At 44.1% G+C, this 13,905-nt stretch overlaps 1 protein-coding gene across 2 annotated transcripts in view; it reads left to right on the plus strand.

The window, feature by feature from the left end:
* The first annotated feature begins 830 nt into the window (after positions 1-830).
* Positions 831-13,905, plus strand: part of RERE (arginine-glutamic acid dipeptide repeats) — a 420,891-nt gene continuing 407,816 nt past the window's right edge. For both annotated transcript variants that reach the window (XM_069545778.1, XM_069545780.1), the window contains exon 1: positions 831-1,391. The gene's annotated coding sequence lies outside the window, so the exon portion shown is untranslated. The remainder of the gene's footprint in view (positions 1,392-13,905) is intronic.

Below are 13,905 nucleotides of genomic sequence, written 5' to 3' on the forward strand. Positions count from 1 at the left end.
CTCAATCCTATAAATTATATTAAATAGAATCTGAACATTTGGCCTGCCCCGCAATTCCCTTCTAGCAGTGGAGACCCTGTGATTATCAGTTTTTGGGAAAGTGGGACACAATATTTCTCAAAGAAAAGGTGATATTTGGATTTCCCCCCCCTGTTTTTAGATTTTTTCAAACTTACGGCATAGAGTTGTGTACATTCCTCGCTTTCCGAAATCTCCTCTGTGTCTGTGTCCCTTCTTTTTTCCTTGATGAGACTTTCTTTTCAGGCTTCCTATTTTTATAATTTTTTTTTTTCCATATTAGCAGTGCAATCTACCAACCAATTTTCTTTTTCTAAATAATCTTTTGCCAAAGACTTATTCTGAAGACGTTAATGCGCATCAGAATTTCGAGTCTTCGAGCGAATCTTTCGAACCCACTCCGGTCCCCCCAGGGATATGAATCCGGGTTTTAAGTGGCTGAAAAAGCAAACTGTGACCCTGGTAATAACAGGAGCAACTGGACTCCGGCCACCCCGGCCCCTGGGACCTGCCCGCTGCGCGGGACCCGCACAAAGACGCAGCCAGCGGGGAGATCAGCCCACGGCCCGGTCGCCGCCTGGAGCGCGCGCTCGAGCTTGGCCAGCCGCGTCGCAGGGGCTCGGCCGCTCCCCTCCTTCTCTTCTGCTCATTTTATTAGAAATAAAAAAAAAAAAAAAGAGAGAGAGAGCGAGAGAGAGACAGAGAGAGAGAAATAGCTCAAAGAAGCCCCGCCCCCTCTACCCGCCCTCCGCCTCCCATTGGCGAGGCCTCCTTGCTCGTCACTCCAGGTCGCGCCAATGGCAGGGCGCGATACTGCGAGGTGGGCCGGGCCCGAGCGCGGAGTGGGCGGTGGGTCGGTGCAGCAGCCCCGCAGCGGCTCGGCCACCATCGCCGAGGCGCCGCTGCTCCCACAGACGCTCGCGAGCCGCTCCCCGCGCTCCCAGCCTCCTCTTCCTCTCGCACGCCCGAGAAGCTCGCCCGGCTCGGGTCTAGCCCCCGCCTCCGCTTCCCCGTTCCTCTCCCCTCGTTCGCCTCCCACATTGTTTCTGCCTCGTTTTCTCTCCTAGTTGAGAGGAAAAAAAAAAAAAAATCACCATCATCCTCCGGGAGCCCCCTCGCCCTCAGAAAAACAAAACCAGACATGAGCCTGGGCTCTCGCTCCTGAAGGACTGGCCAAGCGCAGAGGCTGGTGGGGCCCGCACGAAAGGTCACGGGAGGGAAGCCCCCGTAGCCCCTGGCTCTGTTCCCGCGGCCGGCCCGCCCTCGGCCCGAGTCCGGCGGCCCCAGCCCCGCGGGCCTGCAGCCCCGTCCCCCCACTTTCCCGGGAGCCGGCCGAGCACACCTCCATTGATGGTGTAGCGCATCCGGGGGAGGTGAGTCTCCGAGTGGCCCGCGCGCGGCGTCTGCCCGCAGTTGTGGCCCCTCGTCCTGGGCGCGGGGGTGGGGCGGGCCCGAGGAGTCGGCTTGGAAGCGGGGGTCCCGGGTGGGGGCCGCGCATGGCGGGGCAGGCGGGAATCAAGGGCCGGGGCCGCTCGACTCTCTGCCGGCCAGGTAACTAACTGTTCCTTTCGCCTGCTGACCCCGGCTCTCCTTGCTGCTCGGTCTTGCTCTGCTTTGACTTGTCTGAGGTTAAACTCTTTCATGTGACTAAAATCGTGGGCTGAACTGGGGGGCGGGGGCGAGGAGGGAGGAAGTCCAGGACCGAAACTGCGAATTTCTTGAATGTTTGCGGATTTGGGGGGTCATCAGGGGGAGGAGGACTTAAAGTATCATTTTCCCATTAGGGGAAGATTCTTTGTGTTCGAAATCTCTGGTTCTCTGCTCTGAGTGCTGCTTGAATTTTAAAACCAAAATTCACTTGCAGTAGAAAAAGATTCTTACTTATTCAGTTTTAGTTTGTCTCTCTGAAGGAGAGTGGCTTTCATGTTTATTAGTAGTAGTAGTGTTGTTTTTTTTTTAAAGGTTTTGGAAAGAAGAAAAAGTAGTTTTACATAGATTGTGCATGTGTGTTGGGAGGGGGAAAGCCTTGCAGGTTTCCTTTCCTTTGAAACTGGTTGTTTGAGAAGTTGTTGAAAGGAAAACAAAATGATTCATTGTTGAATTGTCATTTTCCTCTGCCTCTTTTCCAAGGTTTGCTTACAGTTTTCCTGGATTACAGATTTCAAACATTGATTTAAGCAGAATGTGTCCTTGAGAAACTGGGCGCTTTAAATGTTTCAGTATGTGTTACTATTTTGAGGTACATTTAGAAAGTAGTTTTGTATGAATCTTGAAATAGCTTTCTCCAAAGCAATTTTTTAAACACTAGAAAGATAACTAGTAAAAGGGTAACTCACAGTGAATTGGAAAACAAACATTGTAACACAAGATTAATGCAGTCCTATGTTTAAGATTTGAAACAATTTTGATAATTGCTTTCCATTTAAAGTGAGACCTTTTTGTCTGGTGTACACTGGTTTCTTTCGTCTCAGTCTGTTGGGGGAGGGGAGAGAGGATGGATCTAGACAGTAATAAAATCATCTTTGAGTAGCTGTTGCCTTGCCTGGATCTGGTTGCTGAGTTAATTCCACCGTAAATTATAAACCAGTTTTGATTTCCGTGGCCTGGGCTGGATAGAAAGCTGGCTTCCAGCTCTCCCTGTTGTTGTTGAGGTCGAAGGGAAAAGAGGCAGACACACACACACACACACACACACACACACACAGACACAATACCAGGCAGAGGGCTCATTGTTCTTCCATACACACATTCATTCTCTCTCTCCCATATTTGGGACTAGGTTTGCACAGACAAACACAGCTCTTTTGGGGAGAGGGGAGAGGAGATTGGGGAAGGGTGAGTGCTTTTCTTCTTCAGCTTTCTCTCACCTATCTCCTGTCTGGCCTTTTTTAAATTGCAACCTCTTAAGAGGGAGAGGAGTATGTCAGAAACTAAAGGACACTCAAAAACATGTTCAGAGACGCCTCTTTCCCACTGTCCTTTCTTTCCTTTGCAGCCCTGGTTTCAACTGCTCTTTCTTTTTTGTGTCTGTAAAGATAAAATCCCTTATTATATGTCGTGGCCTTACAGTCAGCTTTTGAATTCCCCTGACTTTGCTGGGGACAATGATTTGTTCGGTTGACTGTTACTGTAGTGACTGTGACCAGGGTCATCTTTTCTAGGTAGAAGTAGATTGTCTCAGTTAAGATTATAAAAATTGAATTTGAGGTTAATAGTTGGCAAGGTGTGTTATGTTTTGATATATTCATGGTCTGAAGGTTTGATAGCCAGGTATACTGGCTAGTGAGCTGTCACTGTGTATTGTTTTGTAAATAGGGGTTATGAGAAAAGATCTGGTTTTCTGCTTCAGGGGCTAATATAGAGGCTTCTTGGAACACTGAATAGGCTGATAAGAGTTCAGCTGAGTTAAACCAGCTCTGGGCCAAGGATGCAGGTTGGTGTGTATTAGATGGGTGCAGAATAGCACCTTCTACTGGTTAATTGCCTTGAAGGATCCAGAGGAGGAGGATGGGGGAGGGGATTAACGGCTGAGGCCTAATGATTTTCTTTTGAACACAGTTGTAGTGCCTTCCTGCAAATGCTACTTCCCCGAGCCGCTCATACAGATGCCCTCTGACAGGGATGGCTGCATTGAGACTCTTTCCACTCCTGGCTGCCTTGACATTAATTTGCTCTATTATTAGAAGTATTTATGCATTGTGACTTCCAAGGACTCCCTGTCTTTTATGGGAAATACAATTTGTCTTGAAATATTTTTTAAAAAAAGGAGTTGCTTTGTATTCTTGGTGTTGGAAGCTCTACATACGCTAACAGTCTTTAAAAAAGTTTTCAGTATCATTAGTAAAAGGTCAAATAGACCTACCCTATGGAAAAGAAAAATCCCAGCCCTGGACCCAGAGGTTTTCCTCAGAGATTTAATGAGAGGTGGGTGGGTGGGGAAGGAAGGGTAGGAGAGGAGCTCACTGAAATCAGCAGTTTTTCTTATGTAATAGTGTGAGATGTCAGTAGTGTTTCCAGCAGTTATATAAACATAAATAAAATTACATCTGTTAGGTTAACTTATTCTATGCGTTAGAGTAAAAAAGAAAAAATAGAGTCAAGAGAAAATGTGAAATAAGTGTACAGATTAACAGAGAAGCCCAAACTCCTGCTCAAAGGCTCTCAGCCAAGGTGTAGTCTCAGAGATAATCTGCTTGATAAATGCCTCGGAGAATTTTTATCCTTGCACATCCTACCCATCTCAACTGTTTTAAACAAAATGAACTGGCAAGGGTGGCAAGGGTGACTCCGTGTAGGATAAACATCTTCTGTTCCAGACTGGCTGCTCTTAGGAATGTGATTTCTGACTCACTTTGCTTTCAAAGCTTAGAGTGTAATCTTTAAAGGTGTGGATCTTTCACAGTGAAATGTGAACAGGTCAACTGTATTATTTATTCAGCAGTGATAGAGTCAGGTAATTTCAATCCAGTATGTTCTCTGCCAGTGTTTTGTTGCAAGGTAGCTAGAGTAACAGAACCAATTCACAACAAATATGTAATCAAAATTAAGAAATAAATGCATCAGTTATTTTTTGAACTTTGATTTATTGTTCAGGCCAAAAGTTTTTAAAAAGTGAGACAGTAATCACTGTCAGGTCCTGCAACAATTTTGTGTAATAGTGAACAGAAATGTGCCAGGTGCTGTAAACTCACACACACACACACAAGAATATGGCTTGTGCCCTTCTAAAAACCAGTAAATGTTGAATATTACTATGGATTTAGTAAGCACCCTTTGCTTTTAAAATTGGTTTTGACTCTTTAACATCATGTTCAAATTTCAGTAATCATAAAAAATTAAGTAGCAAAATAAGCTGTATATGCTAAATCCTTTGGGGAATTTTGTGCTCTTCTACTAACTCCTCTTGGCAGTTTCTTTTGCAGTTAATTTGAAGGTTAAGATAGCAGAAAATTCAGGTGTTTAAGTGAGTCATTAGTGTAACATAGCTGTGAACTTCATCACACACACACATACACACCCTAAGACAATGCACTATTGTCTGAGATAATCAGTTTCTGATAATGCTTTTCATCAGCATTATCACAGGGCTTTTCGACAACCAGGAATTCCTCTTGAATCATAGTTAAGTGATTGTTAATTATTAATACCTTGATAATTATTCCATATTTGTAGCTCTACTTGTCCTCTCAGTGTGATTTGGGGAGCTTGTTGGCTTGTGCTTAGTTTCTTGCCTAATAGAGTTTGAGTGTTTTTTAAATAATAAAGAGAAAATGCGCAAGATTGCTTAAGTCACTTTAACGAACATTTGGCTACAAATAACTCAAATATGCTGAAATATGAAATCTATTTACTAGACTGGATTTCATTTGGAATTTTGATTTGTATTACTTGTTGGTTTGGCAAGTAAGGTAAGACGTAATATGGGTCTGTATATTAGGTAACTAGGTCAATAGAACTGCTAATACTGTATAAGAGGTTTTTTGGGTAAGGTGACCTGTTTGTGCCGGTGTAAAAATTGTTGTTTCTATTTGGTAAAATTTGCCAGTGTGTCAGCAGCATACCTCACTGTGGACTGTTTCCTTATATGGTTACATTACAAAATGATGTGACCTCTAATTCATAGATCACTTGGTATTTGAGGAATCTTTACTGCTTATTTGTCTTGGGCTTTTGCATCAGAAGTAGAAGCCGTGGGTCATGCTCTGATTTTAAACTAGTTATACATATGATTTACCATAAGGGTTTAGGACAAGGAACAGGAAGTCTTCCAAATCATTCTCACGTATTAGGCAAAAGTGGCACAGAAATGTGGCCCTTGAGAGCCAGGCCTCACAGAAGCACCGCAGGCTCAGGTGGGCCTTGTGACTGCTGAACACTGTTAGTAGGAGTGTGGGTACTGGCTAGTTTTTGTGACCAGATTCCCTCATTGCCTCCTCAGTGGGGAGAGTTTGTTGGCCATATACCCTATTTCAGGGCAATGCGTAGATGCCCAGACTGCGTAGCATAAGGAAACCACTCAAGAGGGGGCAGTATTTACACCATGGGCTGGACTAACCTGGAGGAGAGCTTGTGAGCAGACATGGCCGTGCACATCTCTAGACAGTGTGGAGAGCCGCTCCTGCAGAAAACCATTGGAGCACACACGCTCGGGAGGGCATGCGTGTACCTGTTCACTAACAACTAGAATGTCCACCAGCTCCCAGAGGCCTGATTCCTGATGCACTTTCTCCTAGGGGTGGGAAGTGGGAGCGGGTGGGGTGGTGGTGGCACTTACTGTGCATTTTGAGTGTGAGCTGGCAGGAGTGTGGGTATGTGTGGCGAAGCTGCTGGGGAGGCTGTGGAAACCTAGCCCCCCTGGCAGAACCTGGCTGCCCTGGGGAAGTGTGTCCTTGCTGGAATAGCCTGGCTCTATTCCTCGTGGGATGGGGAGGGTCTGGCCACTGATGTGAAAACCTCATTCCAGTGAATTTAAAGTAGATGCTCCTTGTTAAAGCGAGAGGCCTTGTTGCTCCTGCCCATACCCTTTTCTTCCCCTCTCCCTTCTTTCTGGGTGGGTCACTGAACGTGGCTGGCAGGGCCACTGCAGGAGGTTGTTCAGAGTGAACAGTAATAGCTTACAGTTTCTACCAAAGGAAGGTGTTCCTTTTCTGCACAAGGCACTAAACTGCCAGAGCTGACCCACCTAATTCTCTGCTCTTCACGCTGTTTTATCTCTGGTTCCTTTGTATCTTTGTGTCTCTGCTTCTGCCTCCACTCAGGAGTCTCAATATATTCAGTTTCCCAGGAAAGAAGATTTGATAGGTTGTAAGTTACCATCATTGTTGGTAGAAGGTTTGGGGCCAGACCACCTCTTCAGCTACCGACCTGCCTTCTAGTTGGCGGAGTGGTCACCCTTCACCCCAGCTGTTAGGAGCTGAGGGGATGGGAGACATTCTGAACAGTGGCCTGTGCAAAGGGAAGTTTTTCTTCTGTTTTTTTTCCTATCACGTTTTTTCCATCTTCATTTCCCGTGACATCTGGTGCAGCTGTTGCTGCTTTTGGTAGCTTATCTAACAGTTTATTTTGCTTTAAGAAGCTCTGCAGAGTCATAGCTGGTAGTCAGTCACACTCTCTTTTTCAGGTGAGATCATTTCATTGCATTTGTCTTTTTTTTTTTAAATTTCCTGTTAATCTCCCCATCTACTTAGGTGCCTGCCCAAGTTGGTGTTTCCCCAACTGTAGTCATGGCATATTAATATGCTGCAAGTATTTTAAGTTTTCCGAGGTCACATAGATTATAATGCATATTAGCACTCTGAAGCCTTAAAAAGTAGGACTATTGTATGCAAAAGGTTTTTTCTTTTTTTCCTCCCTTCCCTAAAGAATAACTATCATGTTTTAATGAGAACCAATAGTCTGTAGAACAGTTTGAGAAACACACATAAAGCTAATCCTTTGTTAATCAGGTGGCTTGTCCTTTTTTCCTTAATAATGAAGAAGTAAGTTCTGGGTGTTACTGTTATAATGCCTTGCTGCTCTGTACTGTGCTTCTTCAAGCAAGTTTTGCACTCTAGTACTTCCAAGGGTACCACATAACCACTGTTTCCACCTTATACAGTTGTCATTCTGGAGTTATTTTTGATTGTTGCATCTGGTATCCCTCATTCCATCTTTTAATTGGATCAGATCAATATATTTTTTTTTAACTCTGCTTCAGTAACTGAATTCTTATTCAAGATATAATCACTTTATTTTTTGACAACTGCAGTCAGTTGTATAAGCATAAGCACTGGCAAGACTCTCCTAACAAACAGAAACAGGTACTTAACTATGTAGTTCATTGAGGTAAGCCTTCAGTTCCATTCAGTTCAGTCGCTCAGTCGTGTCTGACTCTTTGCGACCCCATGAATCGCAGCACGCCAGGCCTCCCTGTCCATCACCAACTCCCGGAGTTCACTCAGACTCCCCTCCATCGAGTCAGTGATGCCATCCAGCCATCTCATCCTCTGTTGTCCCCTTCTCTTCCTGCCCCCAATCCCTCCCAGCATCAGAGTCTTTTCCAGTGAGTCAACTCTTCTCATGAGGTGGCCAAAGTACTGGAGTTTCAGCTTCAGCATCATTCCCTCCAAAGAAATCCCAGGGCCGATCTCCTTCAGAATGGACTGGTTGGATCTCCTTGCAGTCCAAGGGACTCTCAAGAGTCTTCTCCAACACCACAGTTCAAAAACATAAATTCTTCGGCGCTCAGATTTCTTCACAGTCCAAGTCTCACATCCATACATGACCACTGGAGAAAGCTTTCTTCACAGTCCAAGTCTCACATCCATACATGACCACTGGAAAAACCATAGCCTTGACTAAACGGACCTTTCTTGGCAAAGTAATGTCTCTGCTTTTGAATATGCTATCTAGGTTGGTCATAACTTTTCTTCCAAGGAGTAAGTGTCTTTGGTAAGCCTTACGTCTTTAGTAAGACATAAAGCCTCATCTTTCGTCTTTGGTAAGCATGTAAAGATGAAGAGAACAGCCTTCTAGAAAATTCCCTATACCAGCCACTGGTGTATACTTAACTGTTAGAAGTTAAGATAGTGTTTTAGGGGATAAACAACAAGATCCTACCCTATAGTATAGGGAACTAACTGTGTTCAGTATCCTGTGATAAACCATAATGGAGGGCTTTCCTGATGGTCCAGTGGTTAAGAACACTCCTGCCAATGCAGGGGACATGGGTTTGATCCCTGATCTGGGAAGATCCAACTAAGCCCATGTGCCACAACTACTGAGCCCCTCCCTAGAGCCTGTGCTCTGCGGCAAGAGAAGCCACCACAGTGATAAGACTGCACACTGCAACTAGAGAAAGCTCTTTTGTGCAGCAGCGAAGAACAGCACAGCCAAAAAACAAACAAACAAACAAAAAAACACTTTAAAACCATAATGGAAGAGAATGGGAATAAGAATGTGTGTGTGTGTGTGTATATGTATGTAACTGAATCACTTTGCTGTGCAGCAGAACCTAGCAAAATATTGTAGATCATACCTCAGTAGAATAAGTTTAAAAAAGGATAAATGTTTCAGAGACACACAGCCCTACTGGCTTGTATTAGTGATGTGTTGTTGCATAGCAGATTACCTCAAAACTTGGTGACAGCACAGTGAAATTTACCCCTCACAGTGTCTGTGGTTGGTTGTCTGGAAGTGGCTTAGTAGTTTTGGCCCAGAGGTTGCTCCTGAGATGGCAGCTGGCACTGCTGTATCTGAAGGCTTGACTGGGGCTGGAGGCTCTGTGTCCAGGTGGCTTACACACTCGGCTATAGGCAGAAAGGCCTACAGGGAGCATCGGTTGCTTGCCGCAGGAACCTTTCCATATGGTGGGTGACCGCATTGCTAGGCATTGCGCTTCCCCCAGAAAGAGGGGAGGGAAGGAGGAGCAAGTAAGCAAGGAGGTTAACCTGGTCTCAGAAATCACAGGGCTTCCCAGATGGCGCTAGAGGTAAAGAACCTCCTTGCCATGGGTGTGCATGTGTTCCCCATCCTGATCCTCCCTCACACATGTACACCCATGGCTGATTCATGTGAATGTATGGCAAAAACCACCACAATATTCTAAAGTAATTAGCCTCCAATAAAAATAAAAATAAAATAGGGCAACATATGGTGATCAATAAAACAAGTAAGCATAAAAATAAAAAAAAGAACTTCCTTGCCAACACAGGAGATGCAATAGACTTGGGTTCAGTCCCTGGATGGGGAAGATCCTCTGGAGGAGGACATGGCAACCCACTCCAGTATTTTTACCTGGAGAATCCCATGGACAGAGGAGCCTGGCGGGCTACAGTCCATGGGATTGCAGAGTCAGACATGACTGAAGCGACTTAGTACACAGCACTCAGAAGTCACACACTGTCCCTTCCATCATATTCTGTTAGTTAGAATCAAGTGACTGAGTCTAGCCTACTGGCAAAGAGAAGGGAATTAAATTAAGTTCAGTTCTTGAAGGGAGGAGTATCAAAGAATTTGTAGATTTTAAAACTACCACAGGGATTCAAGGGAGAGAGAGGTAGAAGATTAAAAAAAATCTTTCCCCTTTGATTAGTTATCTTCAAGCAGTGCTTTACTTAAACTAGCAGGTAGTTGCTGGTTCTAAGATAAGAGTGATGTCACCATAACCTCACATTATTCATCTTCTCCCTCTGCCTTTGCTGAGATACCATTGATTTCCTACCTTTCTGTTGTTCTTATATTACAGTTTATCTATTTCAGTTAAAACTGTGCTTTGGACACACTGCCTTAAGTTGCTTTGGTTTGGCTACTCATATTTCCTACCAGTTAAGTACCTTCAGTTCTTCAGCCTTGCCACTCCTTTATCACTTTATCACGCACAATAGTGCGTACTATTGGCATTTATATCATATTGTTAATCATATTCTTTCTATTAGATTGTAAACCCCTGGAAGGCAGAAGGCTTTCCTTTGACTACGCCAGTGTGTATACTCTGGATGTATTGCATGTATTCTGTAATACATACTTCATTGTGTTTTAAGATGCCATCAGGAGTAAGATGCACTATATTTTATGTACCTCTAGAAAAGAAAATAATGCTGGCAATTAAGCTGTGTAGGACCTGTCCCAGTTCTAATGATACACAAATGGAAAACATTGTGAACCTTAGAATTATTGAAATATGGTCATCTGTTCAGGCATTATCATTCTTTTCGTAACTGTGTATTCCTTGGGAAGCATTTCTGAACTCAGATTTGGAGCACATTATTTCCTCCCATTGGGATGGTGTTAAAGGTTGTGTTCCTGCCTAAAGATTTAGCATGAAAAACTTAGCTATGACCAACAGTACATTAAAACCAGATGCTACCAGGCCTTCCCTGGTGGCTCAGTGGTAAAGAATACACCTGCCAATGCAGGAGACACGGGTTTGATCCCTGGTCCAGGAATAGCCCACATGCTCTGGGCCACAGCTGTTGAACCTGTGCTTTAGAGCCTGGGAACTGCAAGTACTGATCCCATGAACTGCAACTACTGAAGCCCACTGGTCTAGAGATGGTGCTCTGCAACACGAGAAGCCACCACAACAAAAAGCTTATGCAGCACACCAGAGAGAGCAGCCCCTGCTCGCCGCAACTAGAGAAAAGCCCGCACAGCAGTGAAGACCCGGACCACCAAAAATTAAATAAGTAAATAATTAAAGCAAACAAACAAAACAAATGTTACCATAAACCTGTAGTCATTGTAGTTCTCGTTCCCATAGAGTAGGTAGAATTATTATATATTTGATTTATAGTGTACTATATATATATGTGTGTGTGTAGTACAAATACATCACTTCACTTCATCATCAATTTGAATTAAATTGTCAACTTTATCTTAAATCTTGGTGTTCCTCATGATTCTGTCCATTAACTTCTCCCTCAGCGCTGTCTTCCAGAGTGTCCTCGTTCTACCTCGTGCTTCCAACCTGCAGTTTTATAAATGCAGCCCTGATCTTTTTTCTGAGATCCAGACCCATGTTGCACTCTGTCTCCTTGGATGTTTTCTGGGCACTGAGCCTCAAAATTTACCAATCTGTATTTGTCCATCCTTGTACTGTTGCAACAAAGTAGTTAAGAGCTCTAGACTCTGACTTTAGGCAAGTTGCTTACCTTTCTGTGGCTCAATTTCCTCATCTGTAATGTGGGGGTAATAATAGTACTCATGTTTATTTTGAAGATCAGTGTAATTAGTACATATAAAGTGCTTAAAATGCCTCTGGTAAATAGTAGTAAAGTGTTGGTTGCTCAGTCATGTCCAACTCTTTGCGAGCCCATGGACTGTAGCCCGCCAGGCTCCTCTATCCATGGAGTTCTCCAGGCAAGAATACTGGAGTGAGTAGCCATTCTCTTCTCCAGGGGATCTTCCCAACCCAGGGATTGAACCTGGGTCTCCTACATTGCAGGCAGATTCTTTACTGTTTGAGCCACCAGGGAAGCCCCCTAGTGAATAATAAGTGATCCGTAAATATTAGACTATTTGAAAAAAATTGTCACTGTCATCTTTGTCATCCATAGTCTAGTTTTTGACTGTGTTCCCTTCGACTACAGCGCTCAACAACGAGGAGATACGTAGGAGCAATGGGTTCAGATAAGCTCTAAGTTAGCAACTGTTAAGTTTTTGCTATTCCTTGAATATAGGAAGTGCTATAGAACAGGACATGATTAAATACAAAGTGAATGACACAGACCGTAGAGTAATGGTGGGGTTTGGTGTGTTAATGAGTAAACAGATGTCATAGCTTAGCTGTCCTTCTTTCTAGTGATGTTCCTAAAGGAACTTTATGTAAGTAGAACAATGGCCAGTGGGAGATTCAGCATATTATTTTATTATTAATTGGGCTTTTGGTCAAAATACCAGTAGACAGCTATTCTGGTAAACTGGGATGTGTATTGCTAAAACGTAATGCCTAGGCAAGGAGTCTCCCTTCCTCCTAAATCTGACCTGCTTTCTCCTATGGCTGTGAAGACCCAAACATTAGTCTTTTAGGACTTGTAGGAGAGAAATAAGCAAGAGCAAGATTGCCATCCCTGGTAATAAATGTGTGTGACCTTTAATCTGCAGTTAATATTCAGACTCATAAACAAGTCCGATCAGTGTTTTGAACTGTGACCCAGTCAGGTCGGCATCTTGTGGGCCCAGCTTCAGCTCTCTGGTGAGTTTGGCTTGCGGTTTTCTGTCTAGCAGCCCTACATTCTGACTTTTCTTAGGTCAGCCCCTGGGTCCTGGGGAAAGGGGCAAAGTAGTTTTTAAATTTAAGGGTAAGATTACTCTTTGAGGTGAAACTAAGGAGAAATGTCGTGTGATAAATAAGATTTGCCATTTGGAAAAGTGGCCCACCAATAATGATAGCTACTGTGGCATTTCAGTAATGTGCTGATTTTAATTTTGATAACAGGAATGTAATCTCTGAGGAACATGATTATATATGATTATGTTAGCAGAGCAGAACTGAAGCCTGATCATATTGTAGACAGTCTGAGATGACTGTGACGACAGGGGAGGATGATTAACTTGGACGCTAGAGAGGAGGCACCTGGAAAGTTGTCTGCAATGTTGCAAGCTCAGGTACATTGTTCAGGTAAACTCCAGGAGGGCAGAGGTCACAGGGCACCTTGGCTTTGGTCCCTTCAGAGTTCGGTGTTCAGTGAGGAATGCAGTAGGCTTTCATTGTTCACTTGTTGAATGACTGAATGAATACTTTTATTGGGTGGTAGTACTGATGTTCATGATAAAGGAGATTTGGCTTAATCTTAGGATCCCAGTGTATATTCAGGAAGCTGATTTTTGGATAAGTTCTCCCACCCCCCGCCACCCTGTGCTGGGTCTTTGTTACTGTGTGTGGGCTTTCTCTAGTTGTGCTGAGTGGGGCCTACTCTGTGGTGGTGGCTTCTCTTGCTGTGAAGCGCGGGCTCCAGAGCATGGACTAGGTAGTTGGGTGCATGGGCGTAGTCGCTCTGCAGCATGTGGAATCCTCCCAGATCAGCGATCAAACCCGTGTCCCCCTGTATTGGCCAGTGGATTCTCAACTACTGGACCCCCAGGGAAGTCTGATTTTTGACTATTGTTGTTCAGTTGCAAACTTGTGTCTGACTCCTTATGACCCCAAGAACTGTAGCATGCCAAACTTTCCTGTCGTTCACCATCTCCTGGCGTTTGCTCATACTCATATTCATTGAGTCAGTGATGCCATCCAACCATCTCATCCTCTTTTGCCCCCTTCTCCTCTTGGCCTCAATCTTTCCCAGCATCAGAGTCTTTTCCAGTGAGTTGGCTTTTTGCATCAGGTGGCCAAAGCAAAGTTTTGGATAAATTCTTCATAGTGACATTTTTATATCTCTAATATAGCATAGAAAAATATTTTAAAGG

The sequence above is a fragment of the Ovis canadensis genome, chromosome 12, assembly GCF_042477335.2.
Source record: "Ovis canadensis isolate MfBH-ARS-UI-01 breed Bighorn chromosome 12, ARS-UI_OviCan_v2, whole genome shotgun sequence".
Classification (NCBI taxonomy): Eukaryota; Metazoa; Chordata; class Mammalia; order Artiodactyla; family Bovidae; genus Ovis; species Ovis canadensis.